The following is a 23262-nucleotide window of genomic DNA, read 5'->3' as shown; positions in this document are numbered from 1 at the left end:
AGAATATAACTACTATAATACTGCCCCCTATGTACAAGAATATAACTACTATAATACTGCCCCGTATGTACAAGAATATACCTAATATAATACTGCCCACTATGTACAAGAATATAACTACTATAATACTGCCCCCTATGTACAAGAATAAAACTACTGTAATACTGCTCCTATGTGCAAGAATATAACTACTATAATACTGTCCCCTATATACAAGAATATAACTACTATAATACTGCCCCCTATGTACAAGGATATAACTACTATAATATTGCCTCCCATGTACAAGAATATAACTACTATAATACTGCCTCCCATGTACAAGAATATAACTACTATAATACTGCTTCCTATGTACAAGAATATAACTACAATAATACTGCCTCCCATGTACAAGAATATAACTACTATAATACTGCTTCCTATGTGCAAGAATATAACTACTATAATACTGCTTCCTATGTACAAGGATATATCTACTATAATACTGCCCCCTATGTACAAGGATATAACTACTATAATACTGCTCCCTATGTACAAGGATATAACTACTATAATACTGACCCCAATGTACAAGAATATAACTACTATAATACTGTCCCCATGTACAAGAATATAATTACTATAATACTGTCTCCTATGTACAAGAATATAACTACTATAACACTGCCCCCTATGTACAAGAATATAACTACAATAATACTGCCTCCCATGTACAAGAATATAACTACTATAATACTGCTTCCTATGTACAAGGATATAACTACTATAATACTGCCCCCTATGTACAAGGATATAACTACTATAATACTGCTCCCTATGTACAAGGATATAACTACTATAATACTGTCCCCATGTACAAGAATATAGCTACTATAATACTGCCCTTATGTGCAAGAATATAACTACTATAATACTGCTCCCTATGTACAAGAATATAACTGCTATAATACTGCCCCCTATGTACAAGAATATAACTACTATAATACTGCCTCCTATGTACAAGAATATAACTACTATAATACTACCTCCTATGTACAAGGATATAACTACTATAATACTATTCCTATGTACAAGAATATAACTACTATAATACTGCTCCTATGTACAAGACTATAACTACTATAATACTGCCCCCTATGTACAAGAATATAACTACTATAATACTGCTCCTATGTACAAGAATATAACTACTATAATACTGCTAATATGTACAAGAATATAACTACTATAATACTGCCCACTATGTACAAGAATATAACTACTATAATACTGCCCCCTATGTACAAGAATATAACTACTATAATACTACCTCCTATGTACAAGAATATAACTACTATAATACTATTCCTATGTACAAGAATATAACTACTATAATACTGTTCCTATGTACAAGACTATAACTACTATAATACTGCCCCCTATGTACAAGAATATAACTACTATAATACTGCTCCCTATGTACAAGAATACAACTACTATAATACTGCCCCCTATGTTCAAGAATATAACTACTATAATACTGCCCCCAAAGTACAAGAATAAAGCTACTATAATATTGCCCCCTATATACAAGAATATAACTACTATAATACTGCCCCTATGTACAAGAATATAACTACTATAATACTGCCCCCTATGTACAAGAATATAACTACTATAATACTGCCCCCTATATACAAGAATATAACTTCTATAATACTGCCTACTATGTACAAGAATATAACTACTATAATACTGCCCCCTATGTACAAGAATATAACTACTATAATACTGCCCACTATGTACAAGAATATAACTACTATAATACTGCCCCCTATGTACAAGAATATAACTACTATAATACTGCTCCCTATGTCCCAGAATATAACTACTATAATACTGCTCCCTATGTCCCAGAATATAACTACTATAATACTGCCCCCTATGTACAAGAATATAACTACTATAATACTGCCCACTCTGTACAAGAATATAACTACTATAATACTGCCCCCTATGTACAAGAATAGAACTACTATAATAGTGACTACTATGTACTATGTATAATCTGCCGCTATGTGGACTTCATTTTGCTTTCAGCTCTGTCGCCTCGCTGTTTATCAGCATCCACCCTCAGGCTCGTTCACGACGTACAATCTGTGAGGGGAAGACTTGGGAAGCAATGGATCCTTTTCCATTCTGGAGTTTTTAATTAGTTCCCATGTGTCAGTGTTTGCAGCCGGTGTGGGTGGCAGGAGAGCGGGCCCGGGGAGCCGAGATGTGCAGGCAGGTGGGAGATACACCCTGCGGCGATGGGTTATTGTCACTGTTTAATTTAATCATATACATAATCAGCCTCCTCGCTGGCAGACCGCCACCTCCACCATGGCTGAGTTGCATTTAGGACGGCAGAGCTGCACCGACCTCACCGCTAATTCCAGGTCCATTATCATGTGCACCTTAAGTGCAGGATATCAGTTTACCTATTATATGTAAATGCGGAGACGTAATTGCGGTGCACTTTATTTATTATCGCCGAAATGAACTCAACGAATCCGCTAAGTAGCGACATTACGGATGACTTGCAAATGAACGGGCTGACGCGGCAGTGAGGCACTGGCTGCAGACATTACTAGTCCTGCCGGTGTGTGTGCTACTGATGAGACTATGGCAGTGAGGACGTGCTGTTCGCGGTAACAGAACATTGCGTACTTCTCGCTTATTACACTTTCTCATTTCCATGTATATGACAGATAAACGCTCGGCGCCGGCGACATTCCTGTCTCTGTCATAACAAAAATTAAACATTTTGTATTCTGTCTGCTGAGCACAACAAAGACTCTCCGAGACGGATGGTAAGGAGAAGGTGTTAGATACTGGAAGGTGTAGGGCAGTGTTATGGCGGTGCGGCAGTGGACAGACGGAGGCGACACAGTTTTGCAGCACTTAATAAAGCACTTTACTGCACACGCTTTTAGCACATTTTATCACTCCATAGGCGGCACTTTATCTTTCACCCCTTCAGGACCAGAGATTTTACATTTCTTCTCTGCCTTCCAAGAGCCATAACTTGTTTACTTTTTCAGTGACATAGCCGTAGGAGGGCAATTGTTTTTTTTTGTTTTTTTTCATTTTGCGGAACGAGTTGTATTTTTTTAAGGCAACCATTTAATGCACCATATAATATACAGAAAAACTTTTAAAATGTTTGCAAAATTTTATTTATAAAAGTATGGAGAAGTGTTTTTTTTTGCAATTGCACAAGTTTTGGTGGGTTCAGGTTTTACAGCATTGACAGTGCAGAAAAACGGACATACGAACTTTGCTCTCTGTGTCAGTCTGATTACGGCGACAGCAAATTTTGTAGGGTTTTTTAAATGTTTTTAAAAAGTGAATAAAATCTTTTTCTTAAACAATAATTACTTTCCATCGCTATATTCAGAGACCCGTAACTTTTTATTTTGTCGTTGAATTGACTGTTTGAAAGCTAATTTGGGGGGGAACCAGCTGTGGTTTTCATTGGTGCTTTTTTAAGGGGGGGTATACATCTTTACCTTTTTTGTTCTAATTTTTTGGGAGATGCAATAACCAAAGACACCGTACTTGTATCATTCCTTTCTTTTTTATGGCCTTCGTTATGCAAGATAAATATTGTGATATTTTAATCGTTTGGACTTTTACTTACATGGTGTTATTAAACAAATTTTTAACTGTTTTGATTTTTTTTATGAGAAACATGGGCAAAGGGCATTTTTTTGGGACTTTCAAGATTTTTTTCATTTTTTTCCCGTTAAAAAGCTTTATTAATCCTTCTTTTACACTTTTATTTAGTCGCCACTGGGGACTTAAACTTGCGGGCATTTGATCATTTGTACTATATGCTGCAATACTTCAGTGTGACAATGTTGTGGGGACATTCCTGTGACCCCCTTGTGTGTGCGGCTGAGCATTATCCTGCTGGCAAATGCCTGCTGGCTGCAGGATGTCCTGAACACATCGCTGAGCTGTCATTGTCCCTCGTACCGCTACTGGGGGTGACCGACTGTCATATACGATGGCCCACCAGACTATCACACCAGCAGGGGGCAGTGTGCCACTCCACAGCAATGGCAGGATTGAGGCGCTCATCTCTAGGTCCCCAGACATGAACATGGCCGTTGTCAGTACCCAAGCTAAACCTGAAGGCAACCCGGTTCCACTCCGTGGCATCCAGTTTTGTCATTCATGACTTCACTGCAATGGACAAGATGCTATAGAAGAGACGATGGGCATCAAAGGCAGAACACATAATGAGCTCCGTGAGACCAAATGTCCTTCAGCCTGGAAATGGCCCCGACAAACACAGGGGTGTAATGATGGTGCCACCTGTCTCTGAATGGTGGACAACGAAACAGTTGGAGCTGCTTGTGGTTGTCGGACGATCAGATGATCCTTTCTACTGGTGGTCTGTACGGGGTGTCCTGAGCCCGGTCACCTTGTGTGCCCCTACACATCCACTGGTCCCAACACCCCCTAACAGTCTGGTCAGATAATCCTCTCTACTGGTGGTCTGTTGGGGGTCCTGAGCCCGGTCACTTTGTGTGCCCTTACACATCCACTGGTCCCAACACCTCCTAACAGTCTGGACAGAACGGCCCCGTGGGGGACAATTCATCGATACGACCATCCAGCTTCTCACATCCCAATAATGCGCCCCTCTCAGACTCTGGTAACTGGGTGACATCTCTTCTCTGCGTTGTAGAGGAGTCTAGTGGCCAACAAGCTCCACACAAGCGGAAGAAGAGGTCACTACACACAAGGAGCCTCTGAGAGCCTTTTATAGGCCAAGAGGGGAACCATGTTTAGGGCCTCGGGTGGCAAGACTGTTCATCTAATCACACCTCAACTCTCATCGTTTGTATATCTATGTGAGATGTAACTGCATGCCGCGTTTTTGCAGCAGAATGACAACTTCATCTAGGGGCGGGAGTGTTATTTTACATATATGCTGTATATACAGCAATGTTAATCCTGCTCACTTCTGTATATGTTATCTCTAGGACCCGGCACCCGGCATAATTGCAGCGTACATTGTGCCAGTCACCAGCAGAGCTCACAAAGCAACCCAATTAGTGTCAATTAAGAGGGTGACTGCCTGCATGAAATGCCACCATCTCCCGGTTGGCCTGCTCTTGCTGGTTGGATGTGAGGACCAGACGTCACTGCACAGGGCAGCGCTACATCTCCACCTCACACGATCATTGACTTACATCACAAAAGGTCACAGTTAATTGGTTTCATTCGTTATCGGCAGGAAGCACAAAGAATAGATTGTTTTCTAGCATGTTCTACGGAGGTGACACATCGTATGCACTAGTTAGGATATCACAGCGTCCTCAGGGGGTTGGTGCCAGCGCAAACTCCATAATCTGCTGCCCACCCAGGAGAGGAATATAATAGTGATGTCAGCACAGCCATGACACAAGGATGACAGTACAGTATCCACGTGTGACATGGAGGTTACGGATCAGATGCTCCATCTCTGCCGCAGTCATGTGATCTTTTACGCCTCATGTCTGTCTTCTTGATATTATGTTGTGAGAAAGTCACATGACCCAACGTATCCCTATAGGATGACCCGTCACTAAAGTCTGTTCGAAGCGCAAAGCAAACGGACAGACTATGCTCCGATCCGTACACTAAAAGCAAGATCTCTGCTTGCTTTTAGTGTACGGACCAGTATTCTTTACATGCAAACCTGGCCTAATTCTTCGCACATCTGATGGTTTGTTATAGTATACCATTGTAGGAAGTCTTCTGTGAGCTAAGTACATCAGCAGCAGTGATCTCCTCTCAGGACTCAAGGTTGATATGTAGCGCTGCGCTGATACATTGTAACATATAATCTACCTGCCAACCTTCCAATAATGGAAAGCATGGCATATTTTGCAGCACACAAATTTCTTTACATTAGGCCATGTCCTTTGTGTCCCCTCACAGTAATAGCGCCCTTGTATGCCCCTACTCAGTAAGAACACCTAACATACCACTGCTGGGTAATAATGTCCCCGTATGTCCCCGTCAGTAGCAATGCTCCTGCACACCCTCTTCAGAAATACTGCCATTACTTGTTCCCCCTCAGCAATAATGCCCCTGAATGCCCCTCTCAGTAATAATGGTCCTGCATGCCCCCCTAACTAATAATACCCATGCAGACCCTTGTTAGTAATAATGCTCCCTCAGTAATAATGCTCCTTACTTGCTCCTTCTTAGTAATAATGCTACTTCATGCCACAGCTAAATAATAATGCCCCCACATGCCTCCCTCAGCAATCATGTCCTGTTCAGTAATAACATCCCTACATGCGCTCCTCACTAATAATTCCCCTGCAGACCCCCCACAGTAAGAATGCCTCCACACGGCCCCCTCAGTAATAACACCCCCCATCCTCCCCTAAGTAATGATTACCCCATTTTCTCCTCCCTGCATAGCCCTTCCAGCAATAATGCCCCTCTCAATAATGATTACCCAATTTCCCCCCCTCAGCGATAATACCCCTACATACCCCCCCTCACTAATTATGCCCCTGCAGACCACCACAGTAATAATGACCCCATTTATGTAAGAAAATTGAAAAAAACATTTCCTCCCTGTGCCGCTTTGATCCATGCTGCTGTGGTGCCCTGCTACCTTCTGGGTAAGGCGGTAACATGACATAATCCCTGAGGTCAATCCCCAGTCTCAGCATTGGTAAGGCGGAGGACAGTCACTGGCTGCAGCGATCATGTGCTAGAGAGCATGCGATCACGCTATGCAGAAGACACCCGGGGAACCAGAGCAGGATTGAGGCGCTCACCCCCATGTCTCCAGACATCAACAAAGTCGTCATCAGTCCCCAAACCCAGCGTGAACTGGAGTGGCGGAGGAGGGATTCGAGGGGAGTCTATTCCCAGCTGGTATGTCCACTTCTGCAGGATATCTCCTGACTCCCAGGACAGCCCCCAAAATCCAGAACTGTCCCACTGAATCAGGACAGTTCAACGGCTGGGAGGCATGACCATATTCTCCATGCGGAATCTGCTCCTGAGACATTTGTAGCCTTGGATATGTAGCGACCAAGGCGCAAGGCACACCACTGAGGAGATGGCGTGGGTAGAGATGGCACTTGTCACGGTGGCTCTACCAACTTCTCCCCTAAGGGAAGCGTGTGACCCTTTGCCAAGGCACTGACAGGCTTCTTTAGGCAAATGCTGTTGGTGCGGTTTACCCGTATAGTAAGTTGTCATGGGTGATGCCATCGTTCCTTACTCCACTGTGAAATCCAAATGGGAGAAATAAAGTACAAACATGCACACGGGTAAATTATAGAACACACAGTAGCTGGGAATGGGCAGCAGCCGGAACTTTACTTGACGTTTTCCAACAGGTGAATTTACAGGCAGCTTGTTGGTTAATTACAAGTGCAGGAAACAATTGAGATCAGGGAAGAGAACACATGATGAAACTGGGCCCACAGTCCAAGTTATCTGTGCAGCACCGCACCTGGAAAACAGAACACTCCAGAGGAGCGAAAAAGAGACACTCCACTGCACACTCACACCTTGTCTTCCAGACACCGTACTTTACTTCCTTACGTCTTAGTGAGATGAGGTTCTGGGCAGAAACCTCCAATAACTCTCTTCCTCTTCCATTCTTCACCACATGTAGGTTGAAGGTACCCCCATGTGGCTGGAACTCTCAGAAGAATAACCAAGAAGATCTCCTTGCACACACTTTGCAAACACATATATATCACCCAACGTCTTATGACAAGACAAAATTGTTACATTTCCAGTAGAGATGAGCGAGCACCAAAATGCTCGGTTGCTCGTTACTCGAGTCGAACTTCCCGCGATGCTTGAGGGTTCGTTTCGAGTAACGAACCCCATTGAAGTCAATGGGCTGCCCGAGCATTTTTGTATATCGCCGATGCTCGCTAAGGTTTCCATTTGTGAAAATCTGGGCAATTCAAGAAAGTGATGGGAACGACACAGAAACGGATAGGGCAGGCGAGGGTTGGGCTGCATCTCAAGTTCCCAGGTCCCACTATTAAGCCACAATAGCGGCAAGAGTGCTCCCCCCCAACAATTTTTATTACTGAAAAACCCTCATTAGCATGGCATACCTTAGCTAAGCACCACACTACCTCCAACAAAGCACAATCACTGCCTGCATGACACTCCGCTGCCACTTCTCCTGGGTAACATGCTGCCCAACCGCCCATTTCAGTAATAGTAGCAGTCAAGACAGGCCCCAGTAACAATTCCGAAGCAGCAGTATAGGGGGAGCACAGTATTAGTTCCATTTCAGTAGTAGTAGCAGTCTAGACAGGCCCCAGTAACATATCACTAGCAGCAGTATAGGCGGAGCACAGTATAGGGGGATCATGTAACGGACACAGCAGAGCCAGGAAACAATTATGCGCAAGCCTGTTGTCAGACCTAGGTGCGTATGACTGAGCTGCTGGAATTCACAGGGCAGAACCAGTCAAGTGGCCAAAGGCCAGTGGTAGGCCTTAAGTATTTTGCTTCAATTTTTTAAAATGGTGAGGTGAAAAACCAGACAGACACCGTATGCAGCGTATATATTGTATACTATTTCCCTCTGGCGGGATGACGGCGATCATGTAACGGACACAGCAGAGCCAGGAAACAATTATGCGCAAGCCTGTTGTAACGCTTAGCTGGGTTATAATGAGCGACTACTATCCCCAGCAGACACGCAGTAAACTATACACGGTCACAGGCTTGGCTGGGTAATAATGAGCGACTACTACCCCCAGCACACACGCAGTAAACTGAAGACGGTCACAGGCAGCCCAAATATAGTATTTTTTTCCAATTTTGGGGAAAAAGCCCACTGCCTATATAGCCTGTATATGGATTTCCCTGTTGGAGGATGACTGTGGTTATTGAAAGCACAGTACAGCCAGAAAAAATTATGCGCAAGGCTGCAGTAACACCTAGCTGGGTAATAGTGAGCGACTACTACCCCCAGCAGACACGCAGTAAACTGAACACGGTCACAGGCAGCCCAAAGATTTTTTTTTCCAATTTTTTTGAAAAAGCCCACTGCCTATATAGCCAGTATACCTCTTTCCCTGCCTCACCAGTACTGCCCCTATACTCAGTAAAATGACTGCAGACTGAGGACGCAATGGTCTGCACGCCCGATATACAAAAAAAAAACTGTGCAAAACTGCTAAAAGCAGCCTCAACAGTACTGCACACGGTCAGATGTGGCCCTAAGAAGGACCGTTGGGGTTCTTGAAGACGAAGATAACAGCCTAACACTCTCCCTATAGCAGCTACAGCAGGACGGCACTTTTCCTAATGTCTCTCAGCGTGCATCTGTGGCAAGCCGCGGCCGGCCCCAGTTTAGATACTCGGGTGTCACCTGATCTCCCCAGCCACTCACTGCAGGGGGGTGGGATAGGGCTGGAACTTCACAGGAGGAAGTTGTAATGCCTTCCCTGTGCTTCTATTGGCCAGAAAAGCGCGCAAACTTTTCTGGGAAGAAAATGGAAGTGACTTGAACACCGTGTGGTGCTCGTCTCGAGTAACGAGCATCTCGAGTACCCTAATACTCGAACGAGCATCAAGCTCGGACGAGTACGCTCGCTTATCTCTAAGTTCCAGACATAACCCAGACATTCATAGACATTGACCTCTTGTGCGATGCAGCTGTGCAATACACAGGTAGTGACAGGACAATTTGCACAGTGCATCCACAGTGAGAACATGACATGTGAGACAAATACAAGACAGTTATAGAGTGGCCAGGTACATAGACATCGGACCACTGCAGATACAACACTGATATCACAGTCTTAACCCCAAAAGATGTTAATTCTTCATTCGTGATGGCCGGGGCCTACAGAACTGAATACTATAACTACAGTGTAGACTGACACGCAAGCAGCACAAAGAGGATTACTGGAACTACGTAAGTGTATATACCTTTCAGGATCTAAGGAAAGCTGGGTGGCAACCTCTATTATGTGCAGGTACACAAGTAGAAAACCTTGGCGATGAAAAAATGGCTAAGAACGGACTTATAGAATGGAAAAAGCCATAATAAGCAGAGTTTCATCTCTCACCCCCCTGTCCCATGGCGCACTGTGCAGGCGCAGATATTACACCCCATACATCCTCAGCCTTCTCCTCTGTTAGGACAGAAGAGATTTGCATAAATTAATGTAATTACAGAATTAGTATAAAGCAGGCAGACTAGAACGCGCGAGTCTTCTAATAAAATGGCTCCTTGCGGGATTTGCTAATCAGTAAAATTAAAACCGCCTTTGTTAAGGAGCTGGTAGAAAGTGTAAGAAGGAAGACAGTTTTGGTGATTGATAAGCGCTCGGATGAGCACGTCAGGACGGAGGGGCCGCATCGTGTTAGATTCATTAGCGCATCTATTAATCAGAGGAGTAATTCTAGAATGATCGCACATCTGCAGCCGCCGCCTCTGCCTGACGCTGAGGAGCCGGGGAAGAAATGCTGAGGAAATCCAGGAGGGCTGAAAATACTTGTATCCTCTACTACTGCAGCACCAAGGGCAGGACCACGCATGGCGACCAAAAACCCAGTGGCCACATAAGCCGCGCACTTTTCTAATAGATCATTAAAAATTGTTTATTCTCAGAGGCTGCGCGATTTTGCTTATTCTGTTACGCAGATGGCGTTTCTTAAACTTTTCCTACTGTGGAGCCTGGTTGTCACATGACTGCGGGCAACGCACGGCTGCTACATTGTAGGAACCGTAATGTAACACTTAGGCCATTTCTCACACAGGCATTTTTTAACATGATTAACGCAGGGTTTTGAATGCCGTGTTAAATGCGGTATAACGCTCGCATTGAAATCAATTGGCCTCGCAGACATGCGTTTGATCATGGCGCTGGACGGCACTTTGAAGAGCTGCAATTTTTGAGCGGAGTCTGTTCTATATTTGTCCGTTTAGCGTACCTCATCACCCATCACGATGATGGGGTGTGCCAAAACACTCTGTCTTTCAAAGCAAAAGAAAAATCGCGGCAAAGCGCCACGTTTGAAATCACAACACTTTGCTGTGTTCATGTGTGAGAGCGGCCTTACAACAGGGAGCACAAAAAAAAACGTGACTTTTTGGTGTCAAATGGTTTTCTGGCCAAGTCAGACGTGTGCAGCCGCCACTATTTCAATTGATTTATATATCCACTACTAGGGGGAGCTCATAACGTATAGATATATACAGCCACCACTAACGGGAGCTCACTACGGACAGATATATACAGCCACAGCTAGGGGGCGTTCAGTAATCTCCTGAGTCTAGCGTGTATATATATATATATATATATATATATATATATATATATATATATATATATATATTTATATTGAGTTCCCTCTAATGGTGGTTGTATATATTTGTATAGAGTGTACTCTCCCTAGGTGGTGGTATAATATACATCTTTATGTTATGAGCTACCCCTAATTGGGCCGCAAATATCTGTAGGTAGTGAGCTCCTTATATGAGTGGCTGTATATATCTGTATGCACCGAGATCCCCCTAGTGGTGACAGTATAAATGTGTATGCACTGAGCTCCTCCTAGTGGTGGCTGTACTATATCTGTATAAAGGAAACTCCCTCTAGTAGTGGCTGTATATTTAAGTATATACTGATCTCCCCACAGTGGTGGCTTTATGAATCTGTATGTAGAGAACTACTTACTTGTGGTCACATACATATTTATATAAAGTGAATGCCCCCTAGTGGTAACTGAATATATCTATTAACATTGAGCTCTCTCTCTCTCTCTCTCTCTCTCTCTATATATATATATATATATATATATATATATAGAGGGAGAGAGAGAGAGAGAGAGAGAGAGAGAGAGCCATATCTGTATACAGTGAGCTCCCCCTATTACAGTGGCGGCATGTATCTGCATATAGGAAGCTCTCTCTAGTGGTGGCTGTATAATCTATATACAGATCAGTCCCCTCTAGTGGTGGCCGTAAATCTCTGTATATACGAGTTCCCCCTAGTGGTGGCTATACATACATATATATATATATATATATATATATATATATATAAGAGAGAGAGAAAGAGAGAGAGAGAGAGAGATTCCCTTAGTAGTGGCTGTATATATCTGTATAGAGTTAGCTCATCAGCCGTTTCGACATCCTTCTCCAAGTGCAGATCAGAATATCCACCTCCTGCTCTTATCAGTCGTCCTGCACTCTATATGGCATATTAACGACTTTTTACTCTATACGCTTTCCATATTCTGCCTGTGAAGCAGCATTGTGACCACCAGGTCAGCTCTTAATTAATGTTGCTCTTCCTTTTAATTACTCCGCTGGTGTCTTGCAATTAAAGTTGTTGTTCCCGAAATATAATGAACCTGACATAACCACTGAATGCAAAGTGCAAAGAGATAATGAGAAGTGGGGCTTTACCCTCCTTGCCCTCCAGTATCCTCCTGCCATTAGTGGAATCCATCACTAGACTTGGGCAATCTCTGGACATCCACACTCTTTATCAGATAACAGAGTCTACCAGCCCCTCCATAGAGATAATCCTTCATTAGCCAAAACAAAGCAACTCTTCCATTAGACGACCTATGTAATGCTTCATTCTCCCTCTATGACATGGGTGATAATAGCTGATTCTAGTTAGGTCCTGGCAGAAGAACATCCCATTATCAGACATAGAACTGCATTCCATTATCAGTCATAGAACTCCATGATACATTTCTAGCTGTCTACTGCCACCACTAGGGGGAGCTCACTGTATGGAGACTCATGCATTTCTCTTAGGACTCACTAATAACTCTGTCTTCAGCACTCTCCTAAGTTCTTATGGAGGCGGATGCACATGTGAGAGGACCATTTGACAGATGGAAATGAGGAATTGACTGCTCCAGCTGGTGACTTGAGCTAAGGGAAAGTGCTTTGTGGGACCCCCGCAGGCAGGTAGATAAATAGACAAGGTAATACATGTTTCAATGTTCTAATGTTGAAATGTTCTAACGTTTGGTCATGCAGGCAGGTGTAAGGTCAGGGCGAGGAGGTTATCGCGAGCAGCAATGGTAGTCATCGGATCTGAAATGGGACCAACCAGCCATGACAGACATAGGCATGGGGTTCAAAGTTACCAAGAGCCACTGAGTGAAGACACATGGTCTTTCTATGCCCCAGCCCTGGTGTTTAGCATCCAAGGGAGGAATCCATAGATAGTACTATATGGTTGGTCAGACAGGATAATTTGGTGCATCTCACAGTCCATTACTATAGCAACAGTTTAACCCTTCAGGGGACCCCTTACACTATAACAGCAGTTAACGTCATTTAGCAGTTTATTTCACTTCTGTGGAGCACTTCACTACAGCAGCCAAATTCACTCTGCATCACCATACTGTACCCGTGGATGGCGCACTATGCCATTTATCCAGGGTCGGCTGTGCCCTGCCATTCTCTGTCAGACTTGCATGCTCCATCCAGCACCGTGACCAGTTATGCATGCCGTAGAATGGCTTCTAGACGGGGATGGAAACCATATACACAATGTCCACAAGGGGCCACAACAGTGACTGTAACAATAATCCCCTTACACAATGGTATGTTAAACATTGGCAATTGCACAATAAACCTAAGAAGCCATAACATACCCAGCTACACAAAACAAACATTTGCACCCACCTTGCCCATTTTCTACAGTGCATCTGCAATATGTGCTGTAGCCTAATGCTATTAGTGGGAGAACAGATGAGCTGTCGCAGGGTTTGAGAGTTGTTGGGTTTCAGTAATTTTTCCTTCCATTCATTGCATTGTGTTCTGATTGCATTTGGATTATTGTTCTATGTTAATTGAAAGTACAAGGTCGTCGAGTCTTCGGTTTGTGTAATTTTCGCTGAGATCCATTCACTGCGCCACTTTTTGTTAAAACTTTACAACACTTAATGACTCTAGCAGCCTGGCATTGATAAGACAAAAGAGTCGCACAAACATATTTCACCACTGAACGCTGAAAGGATCTTACAGCCGGCATCAGATGTCACCAACATCTCCAAACCTTAAAGCCGCCGTTCATCATATGAATTAACATTCTTTCTTCGCTCTTCAAAGGGGCCATGCATTATGTAAGAGTCACATAAAGGTGGCACTAGAGAAGCAATATCTGCCCAAGAAGCATCTCTGTACCTTCTTCTGGGCAAGTTTTGGGAGCAGATGCAGAACATCTCACCAGGTAAGGGTGGTTTCATATCTGTGATGGAACCTCCGGTCGGAGGTGCCATCACAGATGCAGCTGAAGACACCGTCCAAAAACCAGCTGGGCGGAAAGCAGGCAGACCCCATTATAGTCAATGGGGTCCACCCCGTGATGTTCGATTCTGTCTAGAGATTGAAACATTTGGCCATGGGGATTCCCCTTTTCTGCTTCCCAAATGGAGCAGAAAAGTGGAATCCCCAGCGCAGATGTGAAACACCCTGACACATCCCCTTCAGTCCTGGTTGTTAACACTTACATTTTTATAGGTTGTTTTTTATTTGTTTTCAGCGCATTGTTTGTTTTGTTCAGTAGCAAGTACAAATGAAGTACTTTACAGCGTGTATGTGACACGCATGTCGGATACATGTATTATTTCATTAAACCGTACGTGGGAGATGTGCTTCTATCGAAGCATTGCAGTCACATCTGGTCGTTAGAACGCACACCGGACGTTGGTGTTTTTTCCCTGAAACGCACAGCTAGGCGTCATATTCTTTGCCAAAACTGTGCAAATTGTTACGTACGCCTTTACGGCCATCCGCCACACAACTCCTTTTCTATATATATATACTACTTTGTATATCATTGTAACTGTATGTGCTTGACAACGGGGAACCCTACACCGAAACATGTTGCACTATCCTAATAAGTGTTTTTTTAAATAAATTATTTATTTCTACACCCAAATGGACCTGATCCAGTAATTCCTGGAAAACCAACAGGGACCTTATTATACAGCTTTCTTTGATGACTAGGGGTCTGGGTGCTCATCAGATCCTCCCTTATTACACCCAATTCCAGATTCTTCTTTAGACGGACCCTTTGATTGCAGGAATTTGTTATTGTTTTGTCATTGCTATTTGTACATCCGCTGAACCTCTAGGATTACCTTGGGCCTGTTCCTGTTGCACTCTCCCTCTGTGGATGTCTCTTTAAGTGTCATTATTCACAGAAAAAGCCAAAAATACAATACCTGAAGGTCCGCAAAGCAGACACGGTCGCCATAGGCACGATCGCCATAAGGCAGGCACAATCGCTGTAGGGCAGGCGCAATGGCCGTAAGCCCTGGAGATATGCAGTCAGCCAGACAATAATGTGGAGGAGCAGCTTGTTCTTGGCAATATCTCCAGGGCTTACGGCCATTGCGCCTGCCCTACGGTGATTGTGCCGGTGGCGATTGTGCCTGCCTTATGGCGATCGTGTCTGCTTTGCAGACCTTCAGGTATTGTATTTTTGGCTTTTTCTGTGAATAATGTTTTGGGTTTTTTTTCCCTCACCTCTGTGATTTTTTCTCTTTAAGTGTCACATCCATTTTGTTTACGTCTGCAGGGACCATAGGTGGGATAGCATGCCTTCTAGGTTGGGTCTCCCACACAAAGTGAGCCCTCTCTGGTTGATTTCTTTAATTCCACTGACTCTTCCATTCTAGAGGCGCTGTGTTTCTTTTAACAATTTGTTCTTTCTTTATCTTCTTTCTCCTTTTTCCTTTTTCTTCTTCCTTATTCTCCCCAATTTTCTTTCTTCTTTTTCTGTCTTCTTTTTCGTCTTCTTCTCCTATTTAATTCTTCTTTTCCTCCTCCTGCTTCATTCTTTGTCCTTCTTTTAACTCTTCTCCTGTTTCATTCTTTGTCCTTCTTTTAACTTCTCCTATTTCATTCTTTGACCTTCTTGTTTCTCGTTTCCTATTTCGTTCTTCTTTTTACTCTTCTCCTGTTTCATTCTTTGTCCTGCTTTTTACTCTTCTCCTATTTCATTCTTCGTTATTTTTACTCTCCTATTTTATTCTTCTTTTTACTCTTCTCCTATTGTCTCGGTTCGCTCAATCCTACCACCGTTACACCTATTACTATTCCGCTCCCCTCATAATAGATCCCATATGGGGTTCAAAGGGAACAGAAAAATCCTTGATGAAGCAGCAGCAGCTCCTTCCATTCTTTACCGAGGAGCAGCGGAGTGATGAATCATTTTTTGAGGATTCATTTCAGATAAATAATTGGTCTGTTACTTTGTTTCGCAGCAAGTTGCATGAAATCTTAATGGTCTGTTAAGAGCAACATTTGTTTTACTTGATGGTGTTTTAGGAACTCTGTCACACCATGAATTACTGGTGTTCAGCCTCATAATTGGATTATTAAAATATTGTACCCGGGCCGTTATTAATCACGCTCCGTACATTTTGTATTAAATTGCCAGATATTAGACATGGCCATTATGGATGGTTCATCATCATCTTACAGGTAAATGCTCTACGGACGGCTATAAAAATGGCATTCAGGGAAGAGCTGTAATTCGGGTTTTACCAGCAGATAAAGTTCTTCAATTTAATTTATATTCAGAAAATCTCAATAAAGAATATTTTTATCTAGAGGAAGAAAAAATCCAATTTCTTGCTTGTAACTGGCATCTAATGTGTCACACATTATGTCTCACCCCGCTTTTCCAGCTCCTGAATGGCACATCTGAAGATTTATTCCAGTAAACAGCCCCCGTTCATGTACTGTAGTGTAGCTGGATCGATTAGAAATGCAGGAACCCAGGAAAGTTGGATGACAGCTGCTGTATGAAATCTAATCTCACTAATGGCTTATTTAGATACAGGGGTGCCCCAAGCCTGTATGCTGCCTGATGCGAAATGTAAAATGGCACCACCCCCCTCCACTGGCAAAAAACACCACACATTTTACAGACATTGAAAGCACAATACACAAGATACCCAATTAATATTTGAACCATTGAGACTTGTCTGAAGTGACAGAGTAATAGTGTCTCCAGTAGTGGCTCAAATAGTAAGAATGCCCCCAGACATACCTTAATAGTAATAGTGACCATGTTAGTGGCACCAGTAGTGGTAGATCTCCCAGTAGTGGCCACAATAGTAATAGTGACCCTGTTAGTAGTTCCAGTAGTCCTAATCCAAAAACTTGGAAAGGTGGACGGAGCTTCTGGTGTAGAAGACTGGTGAAGATTTGAAGATGAAAGATGCTGCCATCCTAGTCACACTACAGAGCCAGCAGGCTATACTGGTGTCAAGTGTGTGAAGAAGATCAAAAAGCTAGGAACTTGGTGCAAATCACAAAAGGGATAATCAACTTGAAGATGGTGAATAGTGAAGAACTTTTGAACTTGATTTTCACCAGTAGTAATGGTGACCCCCTTAGTGGCCCCACTAGTAGTAGTGACCCCCTTAATGATCCCAGTAGTAATAGTAATGCCATTAGTGGTCTTAGTAGTAATACTGACCCCATTAGGAGCCCCAGTAGTAAAATTATTCCTCTTAGGTCCCAAAAGTAATTGTGCACCCCATAGTGACCCCAGTAGTAATAGTGACTGTGATATTGACCGCTGACCTCTCCCCCCTTCCCAGGCATCTGTGCTGCATACAGGGCAGCATCTACATGCAGGAATACAGACACCAGGGGAGAGGTCAGGCTTCATAGACTTATTACACAGTGCCACAATGGAGAGCCCGGAGGGGTATTGTCTCTCCTTGAGGAGAGTACTTAGAAGGTAAGTGAAGAGACTTATAAGGCCATCCATGCTCCCCTGGAAGATATATGCAAATAAGGAAAATAAAACAATACCTCTGCAGTGCCACCTATTGGATAGCAGCATTCTTGCAAATCAATGTCAATCATTGTCAAGACCTCTATAAAGGGTTGGACATTGATTTGCAGGAACGCTGCCATGCAATAGGTGGCGCTGCAGAGGTATTGTTCCATCTTCCTTATTTGCATATATCTCCCAGAGGAGCATGCGGGGCCTTATAAGTCTCCTCACTCACCTTCTAGGTGCTCTCCTCAAGGAGACACTACCCCTTCTGACTCACATCATGGGCCATGCCAGAAACCTACTACACACTAATGGGGGGAAAAACAAAACAAAACAGCTGTCTGTGTATGTGTTCTGGCTTGGTTTTCAATTCCCAATCATTGTTATGATCTGTGTGAAGGCTTGGACATTGATTTGCAGAAATGCTGCCATCCAATAGGTGGCACTACAGAGGCATTGTTTTATCTTCCTTATTTACAGTGGAGAGCAGCAGCGGCTGTGTTTAAGGCCGTCTCATACGGATGGGGCGGATTTCGCATGTGGGATCCCGGCCCTGACTGCGGCCGGCGACCCCGCCGTACCTGAATTACCTTTACTGTGGATGACTGCGGACTCTTGCCGATGGTCATGCACAGTAAAAATTTTCTTTTTAATATTTGTATTTCTCGCGTCATCGTCTAGGACCCACAGCCTATCCGCAATGTCAATTACAAATGGGCCGCAGGGCGGACAGCTTCCATTGACTTCAATGGAAGCCGTTCATGTGGATCCGCACAAAAATAGAACATGCTGCAATTTTATTTCCACTCGCAGAAATAGCAATCGCTGTCCGCTCATCTATCTTTGTAATGTGTGCAGAATACCGCAGGTTGTCCGTGCCGGTGACGATCGTGGATTCCGGTATTCAACCCCGGTCGTGTGAGACCGCCTAAGAGCTGAGGTGCTGCTGGGTGCTGCAGAAGGAGGTTCAACAGTCTGCAGAGTAGCTGCTGCTGGAGAAACACGGTAAAGGGCAGAAGGAGCCTGGACCGCTGGAAGTGAGAGAGGTTGTTGAGCAGGACAGAGAGTACTAACCAAAGGACTCAGAGACAGCTTGCTACCGAAAGGGAGAAAGTAGCCACGCTAAAGCCACAACCTGCTGAAGACATCAGCACTGCGAGCAGAAGCAACAGGAACAAAATGATGGAGTGGTACCCCTGGTCAGTGGAAGTATTGACTCTCTCCCAATGTAACTGTAAGTGGGGCCAGCCTCCAACAAATAGGTGTGCACATCGCCATGAAGAAGAAAATTAACGCTCAGGCCTGCTGTTAATAAGAGCAGAGACATATTGGCTGGGGTTTAAACTCTGTGTCTCAAGTGGACTGTGTTGATAATATTAGAACGTTAGCCCCTTAAAGGGCAGACTGTGTGATTTATGCAAGCTGAGGCAAAAGTCTGGACACACCATGTAACCAGTATAGTAATGAGAAAATTTACTTCCAATGTGTCAGATTATTAATTTGGAGGAAACCTGTATTGTTTTGGTGGAGGAGACATTTTGAGCAACAATTTTGAACTCTTCCGTGTTTAATTTAGCTTTTAGATTTTTAAAAAGGAAAGGAGGTCATGTGTCATATGAGTCTTGGCTAGAATATACTCAGAAACACACTAGAAGTGTCAGTTTTGCTCTATCTTTACTTCTTTAGGAGTTAAGTGAGGGCGAAGTTTCACAAAGTGCCTTACATGATGTTTTCAATGTGTCCACCATGCACATGGTTAAATGTTAAGCCGTTCTTCATGAATACACTGAAGAACTGCAGCTGATATTTCTTCACAGCTCTGCAGGATTCGCTGTTTCAGGTCAACCATATTGCATACTTTTTCTGCATACACAAGGGATTTTAAATGGCCCCTCAAATAAAAGTCCAAAAGCGTTATGTCTTGCGACCTTGGCTGCATTCTACTGGACCTCTACGCCTCATCCAGTATCTAGGGAATTGCACATCCAGCCAACTGCATACAGTCACAGCGAAGTGCGGAGGTGCGCATCCTGTTGAAAGTAACGTGGGAACTCGCTGTTCACCTTGAGCACAGATGGGAATATGGTGTCCTGTAACATATAGAGGGACTTCTCACCATGAAGTGGTCCGTCAATGAAAAAAGGCAATGAATGTCAGACACAATCTACTAACTTTGCCCTCACTTAACTCCTAAACAAGTAAATTCTAGCCAGGATGGATATATCACATGACCCCTTCACGTTTGAAAAACCTGAGCTGAATTCAATATGGTGGAGTCCACAATGGTCACAAATATATCTCCAACATCAAAATATGCAGCCTCCCTCCCAAGTAATACTCTCGATGTGAATTTTGTCTTTATTACACAGATGTGTACAGACTTTTGCCTCACTCTATATTTCTGTCTAACAGAACTGATCTCTTTACAGCTTTATTAATACTGCTTCCAACATTACTGTTATTTTATATTGTGCACAAACTATTACTGATCCTAGGATTTACTTAGCTGTAGTTATTGTCTGGTGCATCTACAGGAAAAATAAAGTGCTTTGTTCATGAATAAATAATGTACCGTTTTGTAAGTCCTTCTGCTGCATCGTATCCTGAATCTGCATTGTGATACCACCACCCGCAACACATGGACGAGTACTACACCCATCTGAATAAGCCCTAACATGCGAATCTCACCTGACCCAAGTTGCCTTTTGGGGTACAGTCACTCAAATTGTCACAGAAATGTCTTTTTTGCAGAAATCTATGCGCTTGCTGCCAAAACAACCCCTTTCAGCTGGAAGGAACTTGTTTCCAGTCGCAGAAATGTCTGCAACAAATCTTTCATGTGTGACTTAATGGGGCACTAACATTTCAGACAACTTCTGCTCAACTCCTAGCTTGTGTCAGTTTAATCATTTCTGTAATGTATTTGCATTAAAAATGTTGTTTTACCACTGTGAATCATGTTTCAAGTGGCTGCCGCTAGGGGTCTCCTTTCCAGCTTCTCTGCAATCCACTCTCTATGGTTAGGTACAGCACTTCTGTAGTAACAAGGACACAGGGGCATTTCCATAGTAAAAGGGGGAGGAGCTATCTTCACAGGTGGCAGGCTGACAGATCTGCAGACACTGTGATAACAATCTCCACAGTCTCTGCCTCTCCTGCTATTACAGGTTATTATATGGGTGTGCATCTGTGTTTGTGCACACATTATAGTGGGTTTACTAACCATTTAGCCACAATGTCTCAAAATGCCTGATTGCCCTGAGAAAACAGAGGGGCGGGTGTTAAGATACTATCTCCATGCTGATTGGACCAGAGACAGTGCAGTATAGCATGGGAAGTAAGGGAAAAGAAGTCAGGACAGTAAACTCATGTCTGCCAACCTTTCTGGATTTGGGACACTGTCCCGCAATCCCAGGTGGCAATGGGTGTGTCCCAACTCCCTCTTCCCACCCCCAACAAGCATTTAACTCACTTGTAGTCCTGGCCCGGCTATAATTAGTTAATCAGTATGACCTCTCCCCCACCGTTTCTGTTGCTGCATGCAGTTGTCTGTGAAAAGGTCGGAGGTCGCACTGATTAAAGCAGGGGTGCCGCTGCCCCCAGGGCTACAAATTAGTTAAATGCCCGTTCGGTTGCTGCAGGTCCACTATGGGGGTCACTAATAAGACTAGAGCTACTAATGGGCTCATTATTACTACTGAGGCTACTAGCTAGGGTCACTATTAAGACTTGGGCTAGTAATAGGGATCACTATTACTACTGGGGCTAGTATGCTGGTACTATTACTTAATGGCGTCACTATTACTACTGGGGCCACTTTGGGGATCACTGTTACTACTGGGGCCATTAAACAGGTCTCTATTATTATGAGGGAGTCACTGAAGGGCACAATAATGGGATACAGAGGATGCGGCTTTCCGTAAAAGGGGCATGACCTTTCAAAAGTGGTTTTTGTGGATCAAAGGTTCGGCGGTATGTTTAACTACTTTTAGAATGCTAGGCTTGCTATACACCCGTTCCCTGTGGATTGCAAACAGCAGGACAGCAAAAAATTGGGAAAGCCACCTGATAATTTGAATGTACAGACATGAAACAGCATGCAAACAGCAGCAGATGAGAAGAGGGTAAGAGGAACCTGGTGTATTGTAGAAAACTTGTTGAAAACTCAGGTACGCTTTAACACGTACAAAGGATGTCTCATCAAAACGAAAAATAGGCACCCCAGTGACAGATCTTATGGACAGACAGGGTCCTATCTATCAGGGTGCACAAACCTGGGTCCTAGAGCTTGACGGGGCCCAAGATAGTCCCTCAGCGCCATATGAAGAATGCAGTACTATAAATAACTGGGCCCCCTGCTACAGATTTTACCTTGGGACCCAGAAGTTTCATGTTACGTCTCTTTCGACAGGAGTCTTCTTAATAAATCCCATTTACACCTGAATTTTCCAGGAAGTTTTAGTCCAACTCAGTGTCAATGATGCGGCCAGATGTTGAAGTATCCAAACTGCTGATCAGGCAAAGAGCAAGTATGAACATATAAGTGGGGCGAGGAGGAGGAGACACTTTCTTGGCATCAACTTCTCTACAGACTTGATTCTTATGTAATTCACCTCTTTAATATTCATTCATTTAAGCAGAAGTGCACAGAGAAATGGCAAGGGGATCATTTCTGGAGACACTTCCAGTCAACCGGTGTTATTAACCCTTCCTTCGCCACGTGTATTTGTCATAAGGTCCTAATTCATAATGAACATTCTCCAACCATTGACCAACGATCATGGAGAAAATTTTATCATTGGTCTGTGGGAAAGCCGAAAGATGTCCATATGAGGGCTGCTACTGCTCCCATACTGCCACCCAACCTTTCTACACTCCTGAAGGGGAAATATAGTCCTTGATGGTTAAGCAAACGGAATCTATTTATCTCCAGTAGCACTAAACCATTCTAATGGATTATTAAAGTAACGGTACTTTTTAAGTCTTCAGTTTCAGTCAAGGATAAATTGTAGACTGACAGGCACTTGCTGCATTTTGGACCTCAACCAGGGTCACTTAGGGTAATCCTAAATTTCATAATTAATTCATTAAAGATGGGACCTGATGAGTTGTGGGACCATTCATTGGGCTGTAGAACCAGGCAGAGGTGAGATTGGTACTAGTGCCCCTTGACTACTTCTTCTAGCCTCTACTTTCCCCCATGCTCCATCAGGAACCCCAGCCCTCCCACCCCCAGGGAAGATGCTCAGTCTCGCTGAATTATTTAGGGCATGGACGGTATAAGAGCTTCTTTTTCCTCTCAACCAACAAATGTAAAAACAATGTGTTAAATATTCATGTGCAACACATTGTGGTGAGGCCCTTGGCAGGATATGAACACCCTAGGAGGATGCATTAGTCAAAGAGCGAGTGAGAAGGAGGTTCCTCATTGGTCCCCAGACTGAGACGAAAA

The 23262-nt window shown here is 43.6% G+C and overlaps 1 long non-coding RNA gene across 2 annotated transcripts in view; it reads right to left on the bottom strand.

Moving 5' to 3' along the window:
* Positions 1-22313, bottom strand: part of LOC136621463 (uncharacterized) — a 175572-nt gene extending 153259 nt beyond the window's left edge. For both annotated transcript variants that reach the window (XR_010791241.1, XR_010791242.1), the window contains exon 1: positions 22182-22313. This is a non-coding gene — a long non-coding RNA (uncharacterized lncRNA). The remainder of the gene's footprint in view (positions 1-22181) is intronic.
* Positions 22314-23262: the final 949 nt, after the last annotated feature.

The sequence above is a fragment of the Eleutherodactylus coqui genome, chromosome 3 (assembly GCF_035609145.1).
Source record: "Eleutherodactylus coqui strain aEleCoq1 chromosome 3, aEleCoq1.hap1, whole genome shotgun sequence".
In the NCBI taxonomy this organism is placed as follows: domain Eukaryota; kingdom Metazoa; phylum Chordata; class Amphibia; order Anura; family Eleutherodactylidae; genus Eleutherodactylus; species Eleutherodactylus coqui.
The sequence above is the reverse complement of the archived record's forward strand: the minus strand, read 5'-3'. Positions and strand labels throughout refer to the sequence as shown.